At 38.2% G+C, this 24,808-nt stretch overlaps 1 protein-coding gene across 5 annotated transcripts in view; it reads right to left on the reverse strand.

Annotated features, from left to right (window-relative positions):
- LOC127452871 (polypeptide N-acetylgalactosaminyltransferase 1-like) overlaps positions 1-24,808 on the reverse strand; it is a 157,898-nt gene that overhangs the window by 114,842 nt on the left and 18,248 nt on the right. Inside the window, exon 1 of one of the 5 annotated variants that reach the window (XM_051718697.1) lies at positions 17,037-17,055. The exons of the other annotated variants lie outside the window; for them this stretch is intronic. The gene's annotated coding sequence lies outside the window, so the exon portion shown is untranslated. Of the gene's footprint in view, positions 1-17,036; positions 17,056-24,808 lie in introns of those variants that run through there. 5 annotated transcript variants of the gene reach the window in all.

The following is a 24,808-nucleotide window of genomic DNA, read 5'->3' on the forward strand; positions in this document are numbered from 1 at the left end:
TAAACCATTTAAATCTAGAACATCAGTTTTTTTATTTTATTTTATCCATCTTTACCTAATATAAGTGGATTCTCTCACATGCAAGCGCCTTCTCTCTCTCTCTCCCTCCTGTGTATGTAGCGCTAGAGCTCGCACTCCCAAGCGCTTGCCAGTCATCCAGGATTTTTTTTTAAGGATAATTCCAAAGCAAGAAAAGAAAGAACTTGTTTTTCATCCGCCTTCTCTCTCTGTCTGTACATTTGTGTTTGAGGGAGAAAAAGAGCGCTATGATCAGACTCGCGACAGAGATCTTCATGCCAGAAACACCGCTACTTCAAAAATCATCTGCTACGTGTAAAGACGAAGATGGAAAAAGTGATGAGAGTAAGGCTACTGTCTGTCACTTCAGCCCAATAAAAACGAAGTATAAAGCAATCGAACTGACATCAAACTCAGGCAGGCTCAACGAAACAAAACCAGAACAATCAATCAATACTAAAGCTGCACTGTCCTCTCCATGAATGTACAGAATATGGATAAAATAACAACAAACATGAATAATGCGTACGTGTTAGCTGGGATACTTTTAAAGGTAAGCTACGCCCTATTAAAACAATACTGAATTGTCATTTTTAATTACTGAAAATGCTAATATTGGCAATATCAAGATATCAAATGCATATAGAATGGCATACGTTTACAAACACAAAACTACTCATATCGGTATACTCCATATCGGCCGCTACCCAAATCTAGGTTGGTACTTATATCGGCCTTCAAATATTTGTATTGGTGCACCTCTACAATTAATCATGTCCCCAGACTATAATAAGGAATAATCCTACCATCGGAGCAATTCAAGCTTAAAGTACCACCTGTTTTCAACAGGGGGCAGTAGGCGAAACTCCAGATGTATAGGCAACGCACAGCTGTACAGAGAATAAACCGCATTGGGGCTTGCTTGACACCAGCAACAGCTCAAGATGAGATTCCGGATGCAGGGATCTCAAGATGTGTTTTTCTCAAGACATGTTTTATAATATATATTATATTTATTATTAAAATAAAATAACTATTTATAATAATTTAATCGTTACATATTGAGCCTTTCTCAGCAAGTATATATATATATATATATATATATATATATATATATATATATATATATATATATATATATATATATAAAAAGATTAATTAATTAACATAATTAATTTTTAATTCAATTAATTAAACTGCATATCATGTAATTAATTCAATTAAAATTTTAAATAGATTGACAGCCCTAATTTTAACAGGGAAAAAAAATTACACCTTTAATGTCTGAACTAATTCATTTCCCTTCCATATCACCATAATCACCTGACTGCTGAAAGGGAAACATGACACATGGCAAGATTTCTCAAGGAAATCACCCTCCACCTGTCAGCATGATGTGTCATAAGTGCTGTTGCTAATGTAGTGCGACGATGGAATTTACGAGGGTTTTATGGAGTGTATGGATGCACATGGCGTGTAATACTAAAGCTGTGTAATGTGCTGGCGCTCAGCCAAGTGTTATATGAAGCCTGCTTGGTTTGCTTACATAAGACTGAGAAGTGTTACAGAGACCATAGTGCAGTTTTCACAGTTGAGCATGTGAAGCCACACACCCCAGGGCCTTTTCTGCTATCAAGTGTGTGTGACAATAGAACATTAGGTACGTCATCGGAGGAGACGAGTGAGAAAGAGTGACTCTGTCCATCTGGCTCCACACCACGCCTTAGAAAGGAAGAGATATGCCTCAGACTGCACATGCGATACATAAGTCAAGACAGACTGTTAAAACATGCTACGCATCTGTGTCTATGGGTGGAGAAATTGTGTGTTCGCTGTGTTAACCAACAAAATATTTGCTCTTAATTAAAATGCAAGGCACACAAGCCACATTCTCAACCAATGTCATAAAACCTGCTCAAAAAATTCCATCATAAACCCAACATCAAACTTATGTAAAAATTGTAAAATTGCCAAATTTCTGAAGCATCACAAAACGGTATCACTTAAAAAACAATTTTACCATGTTTATCAACCCTTCATTACTGAATAATAAACCAAGCGTCAGTACTCACTTCAGTAAACTTCTTAAAGGAATAGTTTAACAAATATGAAAATGTTGTCATTAATGTTGTCATCATTTACAAACCCCATGTTGTTTCGTTTCTGTCTTCTGCAGAACAAAAAAAGAGAAATTTAAATTAATATCTCGGTCCATATTTTCAATATAATGGCAGTGGATCATGATTCACTTTTAAGTTTAAAAAAGGACACAAAAGTATCATAAAAATAGTCCATGCAACTCATGTATCATTTTCGAAGTCTTTGAAGGCATAAGATGGCTCGTGTTAAGACAAGAACTTGTTGTTTTTAGTGCTAAAAGTTTGGAACAACATGAGGGTGAACAAATTATGACAGATTTTTTGTCTGATCATCTTAATCTACAACAGCATTCTGCAGTGATGCCTTTTCCTGAGCCCTGCCTCTGACAGATCAATTACTATTCAGTGGTCTCTGTACTGGCACAAGAGGACTCGCTGCCATCCGCCGGGGGAGGAGCGAGCTGGCATCCACCAGAGGGAGGAGGAGCGGTTGAGGACCGGGCGACAGCATGTCCGGGATCCAGCGAGCAAGTTTCTCTCTCTCTCTCTCTCTCTCTCTCTCTCTCTCTCTTTTCCCTCCCTTCATCTCTCCCAGGGCTCCAAAATGCGGGGAAGACCTGCCGGCAGGCTTGATTTGGATTCAAACTCACAACTCCAGGGGTGGTAGTCAGCGTCTTTACTCGCTGAGCTACCCAGGCCCCATAGCCAGCCTTATTAATATTAAGGTCTATACTCCATGTGAGTGCCTTGGATTTTTGGCTTGATGTACCAGCAACATGATTCTCTAAGACGAGTGTGGATGAACGGGCAACTTTTAATACACTTTTGGTGTAGGTGATTTGGCTTGATTTAATTATCATTAATAATAACAACAACAACAACAATAATGACCAGATAACATAGTCTATTTAGTTACAGTTAGGTCTGTGCACAGCATCCCAATTCATAATATTCCTCTTAAAAATAAAAAAGCACTGCCACCACAAGCGAGTTGGTGAGTTCAGTGGTTGTCATTTCCTGGTGTCCATTGCTAGATGAGACATAGTCTATTTAGTTACAGTTAGGTCTGTGCACAGCATCCCAATTCATAATATTCCTCTTAAAAATAAAAAAGCACAGGAAGGGAGGGGAGTGCGTCATGCCGGGGGTTTCCCCAGCCTGAGCTGGGCGATGGAGGAGTGTGACGAGGAGGAGGGCGGGGCTGGATCGTGAGGACACACGGCCGGCCCTGAATCGGGCTAATCAGCCGGGAGGGGGATAAAGATGAGCCGGAGGCACCAGTTCGAGAGAGAGAGAGAGAGAGAGACGCACGCGGCCGCGTTGCATATGTGTCTGTGTTTGTTTATGTTTGTTTTATGTTGAGTTTTATCATTAAAATTAACATTGACTGTTTAGCCGGTTCCCGCCTCCTTGCTCAACCTTTACCTGTTACAGTGCTATTGAACACACACGTATCTAAATAATAAATTAAAACAAATGCATGTTTCCTTCAATTGTTTTTCAATTAAGCATGCATTGCTTAAGTGTTTTTAAATAGGGTCCTACTGTAATGTTTTATTTTTCCTCAAATCTTGTTTTGCTTTTTTTATTATTATTATTACAGTATTATTCCAGAATTCCATGTTTTTAAGTTTAATTTAACTTCATCATCAAAATGGTCTCTAATCAAATTAATTCTTAAAACATTTAACACGTGAAAGTAAAACAATTACTTTTTTAAAACTTTTAACAAGTGAAAATAGAAAAATTACTTTTCAACAAACCATTGCATTTTTTTTAACAAAACTTACATAATTACTTAAAATACTAGATAAAATACTTTCGCTTATCCCCATTTTAATATGCAGAGACAATTAAACTCACATGAGCAAGAGTGTTATATGGCCCTACATCAGCACTGCTGTGATTCAGCTGCAGCACTAGTGCCACAGGTAATCACAGCAGTGCTGATGTTGGGCCATATAGCATGATTACTAGTGTGATATTGCTTATATACAACAGTTCAATGAACAAGTATATTTAAAAAAATGAGGAAAAACTAACTACGTTCAAAAAAACACATTTGTGCATGGAGCTACTTTCTTACGCAACGGATCAGAATCTGCCGTTGCTAGGTCAAACCAAATGATGCGTCCAAGCCTCCATTAGTAATTCAAAAATGTCACTTTAGTATCACGGCCTGGGCTGTTTCTAACAAGTTACTGGAGAAACAAGGATGTGTGTCTGTTTGTGTGTGTGTGTGTGTGTGTGTGTGTGTGTGTGTGAGTGAGAGAGAGAGAGAGAGAGACAGAGAGAGCATGTGTGATTACCTGAGTTTGTCTCGACTCTAAAACAGAGATGCTGTAGTGTGTTAGTCAGCTTTCTGAAGATAATGTCATTTTGGTCAAATGCATCCTATTTCCTCTGAGGAAAAATAGCCGCCTGAGCGGGGGTATTCCTCCATATTTCGCGGTAGCCGGTGAGCAAGAGACCTTATTCATGGTAGCACCATCTTTGATTTTTAATGGGAATGACAAGAAGGCTGTGAGGGATAGACTTACCATCTCTTCAATGGCACGCATGGTATAAAGCTGTATAAAGCTCAAAGATTTTTCAAAAACACTTAAAACTGCAGTAAAGTCCATTGAAGAGACTGTAAGTCTATCCCTCACAGCCTCGTTGTCATTCCAATTAAAAATCAAAGATGGCACTGCTGTGAATAAGGTCTATTCACTAAAGACACAGCAATCTCCCCCACCATTTTGAACAGTATGTCCTCTCTAATGTGGAAACTCCAGTAAGAGGTAAGCACCATTAGTTTGTGTACTTAATCAGTCTGTTGTCTCTCAGCTCTGATGAGCCTTAATTAGAATGCTGAAATGTTTTAATTTAAAGCTGTTTAAAGATATCTCCCAGCTTTAGTAGTGAAGTAGTAATCCCAGAGATCACGGAGTGCAGATGAATGAAAACACTGACTAACTGATGCTGACTCGATGCATGTCACCTCAACTGTCTCATATTACACACAATAACTGTCTTTTGTCGCCACCTGCTGGCTAAAATCTGCGATGTCACAAAAATAAATGTAAAGAGACACATCTACCTCTTTACTTTACACATCTGCGCTTACACCGATCAGCCACAACATTAAAACCACCTGCCTAATATTGTGTAGGTCCCCCTCATGCCACCAAAACAGCGCCAACCTGCATCTCAGAATAGCATTCTGAGATGCTATTCTTCTCACCACAATTGTACAAAACGGTTATCTGAGATACCGTAGACTTTTATCAGTTCGAACCAGTCTGGCCATTCTCTGTTGACCTCTCTCATCAACAAGGCATTTCCATCCACAGAACTGCTGCTCACTGGATGTTTTTTGTTTTTGGCACCATTCGGATTAAATTCTAGAGACTTTTGTGTAAAAATCCCAGGAGATCAGCAGTTACAGAAATACTCAAACCAGCCCATCTGGCACCAACAATCATCCATGAGATTATCTAATCAGCCAATTGTGTGGCAGCAGTGAAATGCTTTTAATATGCCTGCTGAATGAATTTACAGGGGAAAGGAATCAGCATGTCCCGGCAGAAGGTTCAAGCACAGAATTTACAAAGAAGAAATCTTCAAGAGTATTCAAGGCTACTTGTTTGTGTAGTTTAGCTGTTACCTTCAGAGAAAAACAAGAGTAAGTATAGCAGAATGATTTCTGAATGTGAGTGGCCCATGCAAAATTCACTGCCACAATGCTTGGGTGTTCTGGGTGGTAACTTATTGGACCTAAGGTGTGTCCCAAACCACACACTTCTGCACTATTCTATGCCATGTAAGTAGTGTGAGTAGTGTGTTAACACTGAAAATGCAACAAAAAGAAGTGTACTATGAGTACCCGGTTGATGCACTTCTTCATCCGTCAAAACGGAGTGTGGGATGTTGGACACTTCATACGCTCAGCACTTGCGGCTTGCCATACGTAGCGGAAGGGGCGGAGTTACTTGGCTGCATTGCTGGTCAGACATAATGATTGTAAATAATGGAGAATGTAGAAACTAGCGAAACTAAAGGAAAGACAACGCCTTACAAATGTAAGTTGAATGCTTTACCATCACCCAAGGCTGTGAATATGGATGTTATTTGAGATACAAGTGTTGAACTGAGGATGGCTAACGTGCTAAAGCTAGCCGCAATACATTGTATGCGTTTAAAACGTCACCTATGTCAGCTGTTAAATGTATTAAAAAATATTAAGTGTTCCATTTGAGACGATACTCCACTTTAAAAATTCATACACTACATGGCTGAGTGTATAGTGTATATTGTAAGTGCATGGTGTATAGTGTGTCATTTGGGACATAGCTCTATTCAAAGAGCCTTAAAGGAATATTCAGGGTTCAATCCAAGTTGAGGTCAATCGACAGCAATTGTAGCATAATATTGATTACCACAAAACAAAATTTTGCCTTGCCCCTACTTTCCTTAAAAAAAATTTTTTTTTAAACTATGTTACACTGAGACAATTACAATGGAAGTGAATGGGGCCAATCTGTAAACATTTAAATACTGTTTCAAAAGTATAGCCACAAGACATAAACAATGTGTGTTATCATGACTTTAGTGTGATAAAATCACTTACTAACCCATTCTGTGTAAAGTTATATCATGACGATCATGATGTAATCTCAACAAACCCTAAAACCATTGTAAAAATGACAATATAAACAACTTTACAGCTTTACAAACAACAGAGGAATTTATGTAGGTGCTTTTACAAAATTATAAGCTTCACATTTCTGCTTTTAAACCCTCCAAAAATTGGCTCCATTCACTTCCATTGTAAGTGACTCATTGTAACCTCAATTTTTGCTTTTTTTAAAGAAAAGGAGGGACGAGTCAAAATAAATGTTTGTAGTAATCAACATTATGCCACAAATGCTGCTGAATGAGCTTACTGTAACTTGTATTGAACCTGGAATATTCCTTTAATTGTCAGAATACTTTCAGTTTGAATAGCGATCACTCTGCTTTATGGCACAGCAATATAAATAAAATAAAACCACACATACTACATAAACTGCTTACCTCTAAACTTTATACAACACCGTGGCACACCAATGAAAGCCACAATCAATTATACGACAGTAATGTATACCACATGTAGTCGCTAGGCTGAATCTAACAAATTTAATCGAGATTAGATTGAAATTTGCTCTAGAGCAGGCATACATGTGTTCAGTTGTGGTGGTGAGTGAAATGTGATTCTCTTCAGTGCAGCTCAGTGTGATCTCAGCCATATTACTGCCAACACCCAACCCACATCCCCATACACACACACACGCATACACATTTTTGCATCTTCAACCCTATTCCCCTCCCTCCTAGACCCACTTTCTTCCCCTTTTTGATAGAACATTCCACTTTAAGATTGTCAGAAGGAAAGTGTTACAAAAAAAAGAAAGCAAAGACAAAAAAAGAGAGAAAGACTTATGTAAAGCTGTCGTTGAGCAGAGCCAATAAAATTGTTAGTTCTATGACATCATGCACTGTTTCTTCTCTTTCAAATTTTTTCAGTCTCTCTCCACATTTGTCCACATTCTTCCCTGGCAGAACTCCCCTCCTCCATCTTAACACAACTTCAGTCATAAATTAGAAGGCAAAGAGGAAACAGAAAGAGCTCAGACATCTTCCATACTTGTTAAGGGTGGTCGGACAAGTTCATAGAAGAGCCACAGGGCAGAGAGTTGAGATAAAACTGGCAACAACACAAACCCACTTTAAGAGTAAAAGAAAGTTAAGTTAGAAAGTGAGTTAAAGAATAAGGTGACCAGATTTCTGAAATGAAAAACGGGGACATTTCTAGTTCAGTGGTAAATATGTAATTGAAACTTCACATGACAATTCGGATGTTATGTATTTTGACCATGGTGAATGTAGTAATGTGATGAACTATGGTATATCATACACTGTTGAATATGTCTCAATGAAATTTCGATACGCAGGTAAAGTTGATCGTTTCTAATTGTTTTCTGTTACATATGAGTTCATTCTTTTCTACATTGTATACAGTAGATGACACTGTGGCATAAAAGTGAATTAAACACAAACATTTATAAACAATGATTGAATATTGAAACTATTGCAGCTGACTTTGGTCACACTCTCTGCATCACTCTTCTCACTCTCTTCTAAAGTTCCTTCTCTTTTCCTCTTTTCCTTCACCTTTACCTGGCACTTTCCTAAAAGTAAGATGGTAGGCTACTAATTTGCTTGCTGGCAAACTGGAAGAGGAATTTCAAAAGAAATAATCTCTCTTCACTACCATTTACCTCAGCATTACAACTGAAATCATATGAAACACTTACACTGGACAATATCAGGGCCTGAAATTCATTTCTGAAAACGGGATTGTCCCTCTTAGATGTCTCATAGTGTTGGGGATTTTTTCTACTTTGTATTTATGACACAAAGACACTCAATATTGAATAATAACAATTATTATTATTATACTACTTTACCTAACTGTATCAGTTATCTCATATGGTATCTCCTATGGACCTGTTTTTCTTAATTATACTTTTTTTTTATGAATTCTTATTCATTATGTTGCTTCTTTTCAGTCATTTGTTTCCCTGCAAGGCGCAATGTAATCTATGCTGTAATGTGCAGACTTACATTTGTTGCTCTTTGCAAATACTTTTATTATACATTTCATTTATTTTTCCATGTTATTAATGTCATATTCTTATTCTTAAAAGCCATTCAGAAATGCTCTCACCTTCAGCCACACAACAAAACCCAAACCAACACAACAAATACAAACCATTTACTGCCCCCATTTACCCCTCAAGCAATCAGAGAACCAGACTCACATACACACACTTTTTTTTTTTTTTTACAGAGGGAAAGCACACTTGTTCAAGACAGACAGACAAATGAACAGATCACTTTACTGCCATCATACTTATTCACATTCAGGTGAACCACTTCCTTCCTTTCTGTCTGTCACAAACACACGCAGTCACTCACAGTTATAAAGGTGCACTGACCCTGCAATATTCAGGTTTTATGAGTAACTCAAGTTGACGGAGAAAAAGAACGCAGTTTGAGTTTTCCTCTTTGCACAGGAAACGTGCAAAACAGAGGCTACATTCGCGGTCAGTGTTTGTGATTGACAAGTGTATCGACTTTTAAAAAGGCATCTCGAGACAATCTGTTCCATTCATTGCGCTGCATCTAGCTTTTTTACCGCAAGAATGTTTTCGGACTGAATGTCCCCTAAAACAGGACTGACAACCATATTCTGCTGCAGTGAGAATGTCACCAAAGCAGTGATTTCAGACATTCACACGAACACAAAAGACTGACATTAGGGTTCTTGAATTCCCTCCGATGCACGCAATGCAGTTTCAAGTCTGTTTAAATGCACACACATGCTTTTCTGTGGTTTCTAGACATACTGTTCAGTAGTGCAGTATCTTAAATAATTAAATATTAATTTTAAAACTTTATTTCCAGGTTAAATGGTATTTTAAACACCAGATTGTCACTATGGTCTCAGACTTTGGGACCCCACTGTATCTATTATCTTCTTCTTCTGTTTTCCTCTGCAATGCTTCGGCAATATGTAATAAAGTGTCCTGCCAATAAAGCAATACAAATTGAATTGAAATTAATAGAGAGAGAGAGAGAGAGAGAGAGAGAGAGAGAGAGAGAGAGAATTTAGGGACATTAAATATCCTCTTCTTATGGTTTTTCTCTAACTAAAGTACTCTGTGAATTTCCAAAAAGCAGTGTAGCAGAGCTGGGGCACTGATGTAAAGATGTGCACCAAAAGCTCTCAGAGAAGTGGGGAAAGTGTTATAAAGCAGCACTTTCTAAAACACCCGCCCCTCTGCTACCTTATAAGCACATGCTATTAAAACCCATTACAAATGTAAACCACCTAAAGGGATAAACAGATTTATTTCAAACATACACAATAACGTCAGTTCATTGACAAGATTTCTGCACAGTACAAACATGTCTTTGCCTTCATTAGCACTGCATACGTATATCATTACAATGCAAACAGATAATTTCCTTGAAAGAGGTTCTTCATTTGTGGTGCACACCGGATCCCTACAGTGGGAAATAAGGAGACAGACACACCCTGCTGTATTCATAGCAACTGACTGCCAACATCACTAAAATTAGCATCACATCTTATGTTGAGCACCTGTAGCACTTCCATAGACCCCCATCCTTAGCACACACACACACACTTCCTCTCAGCCTCAATCCACTCTTAATGAGAATTACAGGAATGAGATGCATGTCTCAAATCCACTGCCACTTCACCCCAAAGTCCTGTGGCTTATGGGTGATCAAAATACTGACATTTCAAGCTTTAGCAGTATGGTTTGCTTGAGAAATGTGTCTGACAAAGATCGGCTCAGAATCTCGAGTCTGCTGAGTCACTGTGTCCGCTCTTACATTCTCTCTCTCTTCTTCTCTCTAACACAGATAAAGTATGTCTAAAATCAGGGGCCAGCCAAAGGCCATGGGTTTATAAAGGCCAGTTAGATCAATACCCACAATGCACGGCTGCTTACTGATCACACTGCAGTCTTAAAAGCTTTACTGTCTCTCTATCTGTCTCTCTAGCTTTACTGTCTTTTCTCTTTCTGATGCAGAAGGGACATCAGAACGACCTTGTCTAGCAGACTCAGTTGTCCCCATTACTTCATTTTTGCAATTCAGCTAAAGGCTTAAACATAGTGTACATAAGTACGTAAAGACAGACGCTTCAAAATGTTTTAGACCATAACATAACGCAAGTACGTGTTGCAGCCTCAGCACTGCCACAAGGGGCACTATAGCACCCATTACTGTGAACTTCTACGAAAGTTTTCTCTTTCAAGCCAACCTCTGTCATTGAGGAGCAACAGTTTGAAGAGAATATTGCTGAAAAGTCAATATAACAACTTACCTAAAAATAACACATCCAATTTAACAGCACAGACTTTTGAAGGTAACTCTTTAGCCCCCTTGAGGTTGAGGTTTGTTACTGCCACAGTAACTCAACAACACATGTTAGTATTTTCAACCGGCCAACACGTTGGCAATGTGTTGGCCAAGCGCTCACATTTGCACATGCCTACTTGTTATAAAAATGTTTCTGGCCTTACTCAGCACATGCTTAGTAAAGTTCTCTCTCTGCCTGAGAAAAACGAGTGTGATTGTTTCACTTTGAGAAACTTTCAACAAAAATATAATATATGTGAGCTAGAGATTATTGTTTGGATATCCAATATTTTTTGTCTACTGTATAGTTTAAGTTTTGATGCCTTTGGATTTAAACATATCCATTTTAGCAATAGGTCTTTGGTTAAAAGTTAACAACAATGAAAGATGCTAACATCGTTGCTGGTAGCTACTATGCAGGATTTCATTTTTGCTGTGAGGTTGGGGGCAATTGTAACACTTGTTTTGTATGACTGATTTGAAATATGTAATCTTTAAAAGTAAAAGTATCTAGTTAATATATTTTACTTATTAGGATTTACCTTACTTCATATAATTAATATATGATGTAGCTCCCACTAAAGACTTTAAAACACATTATGACTGTCAGCTAAAAAATAATTACTATATATAGGAGAAAACTATTCAGTAATATTATTAAGTAATAAAGCAATGGCATTATAACTTTGATGCATGATCTTTTTTAAGATTTAGTGGGTTAGTAAAAGTAAGTATTACAATTGGCCTCGTAATGGAACTTCTTGTATTAAATTTGATATTATGATCTAGTCTTTCTCATTATAAGTCTATTAATGGTACAGTTACTTTTGGGGCACACTGTATAAATGTTTCTGTAAGGGGGTTTAGCGGGAAGGAGGAGGCGAGAACCGGCTTGACAACTTAAATAATAATTTATTAACTAAAAACACACACAAAAACACACAACCAAAACACAGCACAGCTGTCTGTAATTCTCTCTCTCTCTCGAACTATCGTCCCTGGCCGCCTTTATCCCTCGCGCGCCCCATCAGGCTAATTGGGGACCGGGTGTGTCTCATTCCAACCCGGCCCCGCCCTCCTCGGCTCTACAGTTTCTTACACCAAAAATGGCAGAAATATTTGAAATATATGAAGGAAAATGTAAACAATGTTACAATTGCCCCCGGTCTCCCCTACAATGAACATTTAAACAGAAGTACTACAACAGAACTAGAGTATTATGGAGATTCCGACCACCTGCATTCAAGGCAGCTTCCTTCTTTCAATAAATAACCATAAAGTCTAAATGTATTTTAAAATGAAAACAGGAAACAAAGAGAGCAAGGCAAAAGAGATGGACAAAACCATAATTCGGCTCCTCTTTCCTTAGGCCGGCTCACAAGGGGTCAGGCTAAGGAATGCAGTAAAGCCACTGAGCCGAGAGAACCAATCATGCAAATCAGAGCTCAGCGTGAGAGAGAGAGAGAGAGAGAGAGAGAGATCAGAATTAACATAAAGTCCTCTCTTTTGTCTCAGTCTCTCACTCTACATAAACTGAGTAAAAGAGAGAAATAATTTTAATATTAGTAAGTTGAAAAGAGAACTGAATTAAACACTTCGTGTTTTATTAAAATGTATTTAAATGTGCACTCAGTAATTTTTTGTTTTGTTTGTTTGTGTTGCCTTGGGGTTTGTATGCAACATCATTCAAACACAATAGTTTTCAGTTACTGACAGCACTGTAGAAGTTCACTATTACAGTCAGCCATGATTAATTTCATTCATAAGTGCAAGTGTCCAATATCAGGGCAGTTAATGAAATTAAGCGAGTTGTATTTGGCTGGTTATGTGATCATGACACGGCAGCCCCCATGAGGGGACCCTCTCCATGTAGAATAAAACAGCTTTTATAAGGTTACTGATATGACTGGAGCCTTCACCTAATGTGAGCGCTTTTGATTTTATACATAGGCCTGCATTTCAAAAATATTATTTAATTCTTTATGAGTAAAACCTTTTTATTGAGGGAAAAAAATAATTCTCCCCTACTCATCCTTATCAACCCCAAACAGACAAATTTTTCTTTTGTCACAATAATGAAAATAGAATTACACATATATTAATTAATAAAACATTCTAAAAGCAAGCATAAAAAAACAAATAAAAAGCATAAAATGCAGTTACACACATCCTCCAAGCTGAAGCACATGAATCAGATGACCTTAATCAGAAAAGTGGAACAGTCAGGCCGAATGAATTAAACTAATTAAGCTATTGGCTTCAGATTGAATCAGCCGGTTAGCGATCATTCCAGCTCACTTGTTATAAAGGCCTCTCACTTATGATTTAGAGCTTCATCAATATTCTATTTATCGTGCAGTAATAGACGTAGCACACACAGTCAGGTGGCTGACCTAATTCTCGGCCGCTGGCAGATTAAGTCTGTGGAGTCTCTGTTCAGCCAGCCACACAAGCCTAAAGGCAGAGAGATTTCTAACAGTTTAACTTTCCCACAAACACACTCAGACATGCAAATACATGTATTACCTAGTCTACATCATACATGAGCATACCAATAAAATAGGCTTATACAGTGGCACACTAATAGATAAATGTGAGATAATTTATACAGTTCAAATGTAAACCCATTCGAACACTGACGCACACAAACATGACCATGCTTCTGCTCAATGTCTCTCATATACACATGCAATAGTTACAGTGTATGTTGTGTGTATACAGCTGAAAGGAACTGATACAGGCTATCAAGAGACTGACGATAAAGTCACTGAGAGAAAAGACACACAAACTCACATGCAGAAAGCACACGCTGGGAATGCTGTTGCAAGCTGTGATTATGTTTTCAAACTGCTGAGGTGAGATTCCTTAACTGTGCATTTGAGGAGCGTGTTGGAGAAGAGTTCTTACTGTCCCAGAGCTTCCTGTCTGATATGGAAATCCCCATATGGTCTGTCTACTATGATGCACACACACACACACACACACACACATGCACACACACGCACAAACATCCTCATCCTTCCCCAAATGCATAATAAGTTGTCTACAAAATCACTGTCACTGTGGATACCAGATCCGCATTTTACCCTTCTAATGACTTTGGGTCATTTTTGACCGATAAGTTGTCTACAAAATCACTGTCATTGTGGATACCAGATCCGCATTTTACCATTCTAATGACTTTGGGTCATTTTTGACCGATTACTAGTATGTTTAGAGTTTTGGTACTGGAACCAGACTTTGCCAAGACAAATCTTGCCAAGACAAGTCTAAATAAACACAATAAAAGCTCATTTTTGCTCATTAATAAAGGGAAAGTGTTTATTTTTCATTGTTTGAGCCATTTTGTTCTTCTGGTTTAAAAACTAAAGTTGAAGCCGCATCACAAAAATGAGGTCTATGCGTAAACTCTGAGTTATGATTGGTAAGACATACACATGTACGTCAGTAGATTCTGAGCGTTTTTCCAGATTATTCATGAGAAGGAACGCTTCCATCCAATTACAGTGCATGAGCTCACATTCCAGTGTGATCGCATTACAGTGGACAATTCAAAATTACTGGCAGATGTGACAACAGTTCTGGGCCGGCGTAAGTTCAAATGCACTCGCAGAACAGACATGAGAGCAGACTTTTATACTAAACATCATAGTGAGATCAAAATCACTCATCAGAACAGACCTCAGTCCATAACCACACCGGCCAGAGTGTTTCTTGGCTGCGGTATAAAGCAATTGATTATAAGGGGTGGCTGTTATTTCGACAGAACGCTGAATCCATCACAATTTTTTTGTCTGTTCATGAACAGGATAACATGATGGCTTGTTTAAAAACAGAAGAGAACAGTTGAGATCCATGAATTTTGGTTGAAGGTTACGAATTTTGTGTGTGATGTGTTGGTCACTCGGGTTTCGTTTTGCCCCAGACTTTTGGGCGATGGGGCGGTCATCGATATAGGGGATAAACACATAAAAAAATTGGGTCCTGACCAGTGTTATGGCAGGCAGACAGATTGTTTTAAGGGGATGGAAGTTGGCTGGAGCGCGGAGATGGGGAGGGTGGCAGCTTTCGAGGAGGTGTCATGTAGAAGGCTGGGGAACTGGGATTCATTTGATGGGAAATGGGGTGGTTATTTGGGGACTCTTGGGAGGGGCTGTGGAGAGAGAGGCTTAGTTTTAGATGTGTATATTATATATATATATATATATATATATATATATATATATATATATATATATTTTTTTTTTTTTTTTTTTTTTTTTGTGTGTGTGTGTCTGTACTTATGTGTGACCACAGGGATGTTTGTTGGGGGTAGGGGTGGGATTGGTGATTGGGGAGGGGTAGAAGTGGGAGTTAAAAGTTGATTCAGTGTTTTGTTTTTCTTTGTCACCTATATGAATCAATAAAAAAAAAAAATGTTAACCGGAAAAACAGAAAACTCAAAGTCATATCAGCTCTCTTCTTGGTAGCCTTTACATCAAGCAAAAGTTCCCAGGATTTATGCCTACATGGTGTACTGGTGATACGTCGACACGGCAATGGATTTGAAATACTGTATAACTTTACACAGGGTTACGAAGCGAATTGATCACACTAGAGTCATGTTAACATGCATTATACTTAAGTATTGTGGCTAATATTTTGAAAAACCATGTATTTACTGTTTTGTGTATTGGACCCGTTTACTTTCATTGTATGTACCTTACTGCACACAATTGTTTTATTTAAAAAACAAGGGATGAGTTGTGACAAGGTCTCTGACTTGGAGGAAGTGAGGGCCGGGTTAATGTTCAACTCAAGTCTTTATTTTACACACTTTCTTGTCTAACACAACTAGGTTTGCTTTTCAGCACAACACAAAACACACAGAACACTCTGCTGCATTTGTCTCTCTCTCTCCCCCCTCCGGCGGAATGGACTGCTCTTTTATACCCCTCTCAGCTCACTGCAAACACAGCTGTTAGAGATAATTTCCCACAGGTGTCAATCCTTACCTTTCTACCTTGCCCCCATCACCACAGAGTCTAAATGATTTTCTGTGGTAATCAACATTATGCCGCAAACACCGTCAATAGAGTTTAACTTGAATTAAACCCAAAAAATTCCTTGTAAGAATAAATATCTTTACATTTATTTTAGGGGTCCTATTTTATGAGCGCTAGCATTAAGCACAGGACTATGCCATAAGTGATAAGCGCAAAGTCAATGGGCATGGCCATGAAGTTTGTGTGTTTTCGTGCTAGCATGCGCTAAATCTAGGCGCAAGTGAGTTTGGTGAAATCACGCGTGCATTGTGCTAATGTGCTGGGTCAAGTGCAATTTAATTTGGAGGTTCTTCTCCAGTTAGTGCCTATTAACTTCACAGTCCATTATAGTCCATTCCCTCAAGCACCAGCGATATAAACAAGGACAGCACATTCATAAGTTGGTAGTGTAAATGGACTGTACGTAATGAATTAGAATGATAGAAATATGGACATACTCCTTTTATATACTTAGAAAATTGTAATCTTGTCAGGATTGGATGTACGCTCCATTAAATTATAGGGAATGTAAGTATTATTAATTATTTTCATCTACTGACACACAAATAATGTCTAGTATTAATAGTGATTGTATCGGCACGCAGTTCACTTCTACCAGTCAATTTTGATTTGAACTGAATTAAATTAATTTATTGAAACAAATTGTGGTGGTGGGGGCATGGTTGAGAGCCGGCTTGTGAATGGAGAGATCAGGTAAGGATCATCACATGGCAATGATTGTCTCTAACAGCTGTTTGTCATTGCAGTGAGAGTGGAGATGGGCTTTAAGAGCAAGCCGGACACCAGTGAGGGGAGAGAGAGATCTACACACACACACACACACACACACCCAGAGAATGTGTTGTTTTGATTCCAATGAAAAGTGAGTTTTTCTGTGTTTGTTCAAATAAATTACCTTTTTGAGTTGGATCTCGCCGTCTCCCGCTTCCTACTTTCCCTTAAGCAGAGACATTACCCGTTACACAAATGAAATAAAAAAATATTTCTAAATTCAAATTACATTTCAAACAAAATGAAAATATAATCAAATAACTGCAATAATGAAATTTAAAAAAAAAAAATCATATACCAAATCCAAACATTTTATCCTCTCCAATTTCTTTCACTGGCACCTTTTGTAGTGACTTAATCACTATGACAACAGGTGGAAAAATACCAATGCAAAGTAGATAATAAATCAAATTGTAAATATAAACATAATAATTGAAAATAATCCATGACCTTTAGACCCTGTTTCCACCTGGTATTAAGATGTGTCTTGTGGGATCCGATCACGTGGTCAAGTGAGACACGTCGCTGTTTACACCTGGTCACTTCAAATAGTCTCCTGTGACCACTTGTGATCAAATTTGGAGGGGAGAGACTCTGTTTCATGATGACATACATCAGTCACTATGTCAGTGTGTTCCTGAATGATAATAAACTACAAAAAAGTCAGAAAAGACAATGAAAGTGTGAAAAAACAGTGCACTATTTCTCTCTGATACAGCTGAAATGTAATCTAAACACAAAAGCAACATTTCGAGCAGAATTGTCCGTTATTTTAGTGGATTAGTTGTATTAACCTGAGCTGCAGCTGTTCGTGCTTCTCATAAGTGTCCCTGCATGTTGGAATCAAACACACCGAAGAAGATCCATGAAATTCTCTTGCTTGTGTTTCTATCTGTTTTTTGTTTTTATTTTCCGATCGGACGTTTTTTCCTTTTCAAACCGCTCGTAACCGGCAAAGTTTAAACTCTTGTTTTAGCCCAGCTGTTGATTGACAGGTGAGGGGAGGCGCTTCGCTGCTGTCAGGACACATACAGGACGGATTAGCATTTACACCTCAAATGTGATGCGCTCAGATGCATTTTTAGTTTTTGTAATCTGATCACAAAACTTTTTAGACCCATTTAGACCAGTATTTAGCGCTGACCACATGTGATCCAATCACCACAAATGCATCTTAATACCAGGTGGAAATGGGGTCATAGATAGTTTGACACAAATCTCATAAATTTAGTTTCATAAGACAGCTATAACTGATTGTCAGGGACATAATTTGACATTTGTCTTTGGACGTGAATTTTTTTTACCACCTGCTGATGGAATCTCCAAACTGCAAATGTAAGAACAGAATTTACACTTTGTGCTTAAAAAAGACTTGTTTTTAAAACATCTTAATGGAATGACCTATTTCTCAGGAAAATAGCAAATTGCACTTTGCGCCACTTCATTACCATAAAATACACTCACAGTTTGCGCACATACACCCACTGATAGCACAAACACTCCCACCCACAGCCACTTGCACTTTGCACTGGCACGAAAATTGTACTAAGAATTTTGTCTCACGGAAATTGGATAAGACGTAGCACACGGTCGTTGCATGCAGCGCTATGCTTTGTGCACACACAAAAATAGGTCTCTAAGCAGTCCTGGTTTTGGTCACAATGCCTGCTTTCACTTCATTCTTAAAAGGTTGAACAAAAGGTCTGAATCTTTTTTTATCTGTTCTGTCATTTTCACTGTTAACATACTTTTGTTCCTTTTTTGATATACAGCAAAGTACCCCTTAACTCATTTGCTTCCTCTAACAATTTTCAATCTTCAGCCATCTCTATCATCATCGTAAGAGTGGATGAGTTGCTGTGCTTGACCCCCCCCCATCTACTCTTTTATTTTATACATATTTACTATTTACTATTTTACATATAGTAAATTTACTATACAACATATTTTTACACCCCTGTCATGACCCTTTTTAAGTCTGAGGTGTAAACAACTGGTGCTGAACTAGGGTGATTTCACAACACTTAAAATCCTGTTGCCGTCATTCTTCTCAACTCAACAAGTAGCATGAATATAAAGAACTTGAATGAATAACTCCTTCCTGGCATGAGTTTAATCTTCAAACAAAGCCAGCAAGCATTAACACACACAAAACAGACACATTTATCTTATTACATGTTCTTCCAACTCTAGACAGGCGGACACTATCGCTATCTGCCTGACAAAAACACAGCTGGTGCACAGGATATGATGTCATCATGACCAGTAGTAAACAAGTGTCCAGTGTCTTTCGCCAGTATTATTTGACCTACTGGTGAGTGAACAAGATGAATTGTTTTTTTATTTATTTATTTATTTTAATATTTTTTAAAAGGCTACTTAACAATTCCTAATTAAAGACCCAGAGTTTTGTGGCTTTTAGTCCATGTCTGTTTGCTTAGTCCATCTATATGCTAGTGTGCTCCTAAAGGTTCACAAAATATGTAGTCTTTCGCTTTCAGGAGACCGACAAAAAATATTGATGACACAAAGATCATTGTCAGATGCTCTCTAGAATAAGAATGTCCCTCCCACTAGTCCCACCTGCAACTGACTAGGAAGTTCCAAATTATGGTTCACTGCTATGAACTAAAGCCTACTGGCTAATTCACCAAAAAGGGATATGTCCAGCCCAAAATTCCTGTTTCAACAGGAAATACCTCAACACTAGAAGGAAAACTGCATTCATCAAGAGATTTTATGGGGTCTTTAAACCTTGACCTATTTGGTGAATTCAACATTAAGACAGCATTAAATCAATACATTTCTCAATAAAAACTCATAATCCACAAAATATTACAGTTGAAGTCAGAAGTTTACATACACTTAGGTTAAAGTCATTAAAACTCATTTTTTAACCACCACAGATTTCATATTAGCAAACTATAGTTTTGGCAAATCGTTGAGGACATCTACTTTGTACATGACATGAGTAATTTTTCCAACAATTATTTACAGACAGATTGTTTAACTTTTAATTGACTATATCACAATTCCAGTGGGTCAGAAGTTTACATTAAGTTAACTAAGTGACCTATGTCAAGCCTTTAGGCAATTAGCCAATTAGCTTCTGATAGGCTAATTAGAGTCAATTAGATGTGTACCTGTGGATGTATTTTAAGGCCTACCTTTAAACTCAGTGCCTCTTTGCTTGACATCATGGGAAAATCAAAAGAAATCAGCCAAGACCTCAGAAAAAAAACTGTGGACCTCCACAAGTCTGATTCATCCTTGGGAGCAATTTCCAAATGCCTGAAGGTACCACATTCATCTGTACAAACAATAGTACGCAAGTATAAACACCATGGGACCACGCAGCCATCATACCACTCAGGAAGGATGCATTATGTCTCCTAGACATGAATGTAGTTTGGTGCAAAAAGTGCAAATCAATCCCAGAACAACAGCAAAGGACCTTGTGAAGATGCTGGAGGAAACACGTAGAAAGGTATCTATATACACAGTAAAATGAGTCCATTATTGACATAACCTGAAAGGCTGCTCAGCAAGGAAGAAACCACTGCTACAAAACTGCCATAAAAAAGCCAGACTACAGTTTGTAAGTGCACATGGGGACAAAGATCTTACTTTTTGAAGAAATGTCCTCTGGTCTAATGAAACAAAAATGTAACTGCTTGGCCATAAAGACCATCATTATGTTTGGAGGAAAAAGGGTGAGGCTTGCAAGCCGAAGAACACCATCCTAACCGTGAAGCATGTGGGTGGCAGCATCATGTTGTGGGGGTGCTTTGCTGCAGGAGGGACTGGTGCACTTCATAAAATAGATGGCATCACGAGGAAGTAAAATTATGTGGATATATTGAAGCAACATCTCAAGACATCAGCCAGGAAGTTAAAGCTCGGTTGCAAATGTGTCTTCCAAATGGACAATGACCCCAAGCATACCTCCAAAGTTGTGGCAAAATGGCTCAAGGACAACAAAGTCAAGGTATTGGAGTGGCCATCACAAAGCCCTGACCTCAATCAGATAGAATATTTGCGGGCAGAACTGAAAAAGCATGTGCGAGCAAGGAGGCTTACAAATCTGACTCACCTGAGTTACACCAGTTCTGTCTGGAGGAATGGGCCAAAATTCCAGCAACTTATTGTGAGAAGCTTGTGGAAGACTACCCAAAATATCTGACCCAAGTTAAACAATTTAAAGGCAATGATACCAAATACTAACAAATTGTATGTAAACCTCTGACCCACTGGGAATGTGGTGAAAGAAATAGAAGCTGAAATAAATAATTCTCTCTACTATTATCCTGACATTTCACATTCTTAAAATAGAGTAGTGATCCTAACTGCCCTAAAACAGGCAATGTTTTACAAGATTAAATGTCAGGACTTGTGAAAAACTGAGTTTAAATGTATTTGGCTAAGGTGTATGTAAACTTCTGACTTCAGCTGTATATACTGTATTTATATATACATGGTTACGTTTAGTCAGTCTCTCATTTATAAAATTTCAAACCAATTTCTCAACACACTCATCAATTAAGTTTAATAATTTGATAATAACCAAAGCTAATTTTTCCACACATCATTTGTCACGATGTCTGGCACCATCATCTCATAGAAAAGGAAAAACTGACTGCTTAGTGAATCCACATTAATACAATTAGCTTTATAGCTTAAACAGTAAAACTAATGGGTTCAGGTTGGCAAAACCATTATTGTCAAAGAGAACTGAAGTGAGCCTACAAAAATTAGATGCTGAAATCTCTTGCTGTCTGCAGTACTCTGGGCTGGACGGGTTTTCTTAAATCCAGTCTAATCCTCTGGGCCTGTGCACAGGATGAGCAGGCCGATGGGGTGGATGAAGAGAGAGATGGAGAGCTGAGTACAGGATGAGAGAGGGAATTGTGCAGAGATGTTCCAGGTTGATCCACTGGACTCTTGTAAATCTTTGTTTTTGTGACCAGCACCTCACATGCACACAATGTCTCTCTTTTTGAGTTTCTCAATGTTTCTCTTACTAATCCTCTTTGAGCCTTACATTGCTGCATGTTCATCTCAACTGATACAGGGAAAAGAGGCCCCTCTAACCTTGTGATCTCATGAAGAATGCATGCAAGTGTGTATGCGTTTGGTGTGTATAACTAGTGGTCGACCAATACGGGTTTACGCAAATCACGAGGGTCCTCTCTGTTTTAAGGTTTTCTTGACACGCGACAACAAAATTGCAACCTGCAAGAGTGTTACACCACACTGACATTAGGTGAGTTTGACTTGAACTGCCGGGGGAGGAGCTGAAAAGAGAGCAGTCAGGCCAGACACTTTTGTGCTTCACTTCACGAGCTGAACCAACACCAGTCACGACAGATCGCGTGATCTTTGATTAATGCAGATGAAGTGAAATTCAGATAGACATATGTTTGAATTTGAACCAGAAACAATATTCCTTTAAAAAGGTTATGTGCTGCTTAATACAGTGCCTGGTGTGTGTACAAGAAGAAAGTCCAATTAAAGCCTATAGTATTTTAATAACAAAGAGTCAGTTTTAATCATTTTGAATTGTTTTTATGAATAAACATGATATTACTAGAATAAACAATATAACATGATATAAACATGACGTACTGTTATAAGAACGTGGAACTGAAAGTGTCAGAATAAACACTTTTGTAATGGCATACTACCATACTGCTATTACTATTTCCGCCATAGATTGAAATAGCAGAAGTAGCAGAGTAGTATGTGAAGTATGCCATCGCAAACATCACCATCGTTGTCATCTGTGAGTCTGGCCAATTACGAATAAGCTGTCGGCATCAGATCTTGTGCAGCCGCTCTGGAGCAACTGCGCCGGCTCAAACCGCTCTCGCAGTACTTTTGATGCCATACATCACTGTGACGCGGCGGAGCCGTTTAAAGTTGGACAAAATTAATAACATGTTATAGTTACATGCTATTTGTTTTTATCATGTTTATAATTTGGTTTATTATTATAATTCTGTTAGCTTTAATTATAATAAAGCGTTTGTTCAACCAAAAAAATATGTTTTTATTTTTTTCACTCCTTTAAAGGTCATTGTAACTGATTATAACAGTGTAATACCGCATACAGTGATACCGTGAAACCGTGATATTTTCTGAGACAGTTATCGTACCATGAAAATATCATACCGTTGCAACCCTATTCACACCTAAACTGCTGAGAATGTTGCACAAACCAAGAGAGATGAAGCACACTTTTTGCTTGAGTTGTGTAAGATATCGGATGTTGCTACTTTACACAGATGCCACACTTAACAGAAGCAACAGGGGGAAAGATCAATGACAATCAGAGCATGTTTTCTGTCATGTTTTCAGTCAGAAGCAGAAGAATTTTGTCAAACATACACTGGTGGCCAAAAGTTTGGAACAATGTAAAGATTTTGCTGTTTTGGAAGGAAATTTGTACTTCAATTCACCAAAGTGGCATTCAACTGATCACAAAGTATAGTCAGGACATTACTGATGTAAAATAAAGCACCATCACTATTTGAAAAAAATCATTTTTGATCAAATCTAGACAAGCCTCATTTCCAGCAGCCATCACTCCAACACCTTAACCTTGAGTAATCAAATAAAAAATAAAAAAATAAAATCCCATTACTGTCACTCAACCATATACACAAGTGCAAAAGTGGGTGAACATCTTAGGTGCAGTTCCAAGCAACATAGCAGTATGACAATTACAATAAACATCTGACTAACACAGTTTACACATCTTGTTACACAACACAATATACAATATACACCTACACCTTGTTGCCCACATGGAAGCCGCCTTACAGCGTGTAACATCCTGCTTTGCAGAAGCTTGCCAGCTCTTTGGTCTTGAGGTCAGCCTAAAGAAAACTGAGGTACTTCTCCAGCCTGCACCTAAGGAAGAGTACCGGCCACCAAGCATCTTCATTGACCAGACAGAGCTGAAAGTAGTTCACCAGTTCACCTACCTGGGCTGTGTGATCTCTGATGCCAAGATCGACAAAGAATTTAATCATGCTAAATTGGTACTAAATAATCACTTGCCATTATATCAAACACAGTTGAAAGCTATTTGGTTCATTAAATGAAGCTTAACATTGTCTTTGTGTTTGTTTTTGAGTTGCCACAGTATGCAATAGACTGGCATGTCTTAAGGTCAATATTAGGTCAAAAATGGCAAAAAAGAAACAGCTTTCTCTAGAAACTCGTCAGTCAATCATTGTTTTGAGGAATGAAGGCTGTACAATGCTTGAAATTGCCAAAAAACTGAAGATTTCATACAAAGGTGTACACTACAGTCTTCAAAGACAAAGGACAACTGGCTCTAACAAGGACAGAAAGAGATGTGGAAGGCAAGATGTACAACTAAACAAGAGGATAAGTACATCAGAGTCTCTAGTTTGAGAAATAGACACCTCACATGTCCTCAGCTGACAGCTTCATTGAACTCTACCCGCTTAACACCAGTTTCATGTACAACAGTAAAGAGAAGACTCAGAGGTGCAGGCCTTAAGGGAAGAATTGCAAAGAAAAAGCCACTTTTGAAACAGAAAAACAAAAAGAAAAGGTTAGAGTGGTCAAAGAAACACAGACATTGGACAACAGATAATTGGAAAAGAGTGTTATGGATCTTAACCCCATTGAGCTTTTGTGGGATCAGCTAGACTGTAAGGTGCATGAGAAGTTCCCAACAAGCTACAGGAAGCATGGGGTGAAATGTCACCTGAATATCTGAACAAATTGACAGCTAGAATGCCAAGGATCTCCAAAGCTGTCATTGCTGCACATGGAAGATTTTTTGATGAGAACTCTTTCAAGTAGTTAAAGAAGTTCTGAAATTTATTTTCAAATTGTATTTGTCATTTATCATGTGATTAA

This window comes from Myxocyprinus asiaticus, chromosome 15 (assembly GCF_019703515.2).
Source record: "Myxocyprinus asiaticus isolate MX2 ecotype Aquarium Trade chromosome 15, UBuf_Myxa_2, whole genome shotgun sequence".
Lineage (NCBI taxonomy): Eukaryota > Metazoa > Chordata > Actinopteri > Cypriniformes > Catostomidae > Myxocyprinus > Myxocyprinus asiaticus.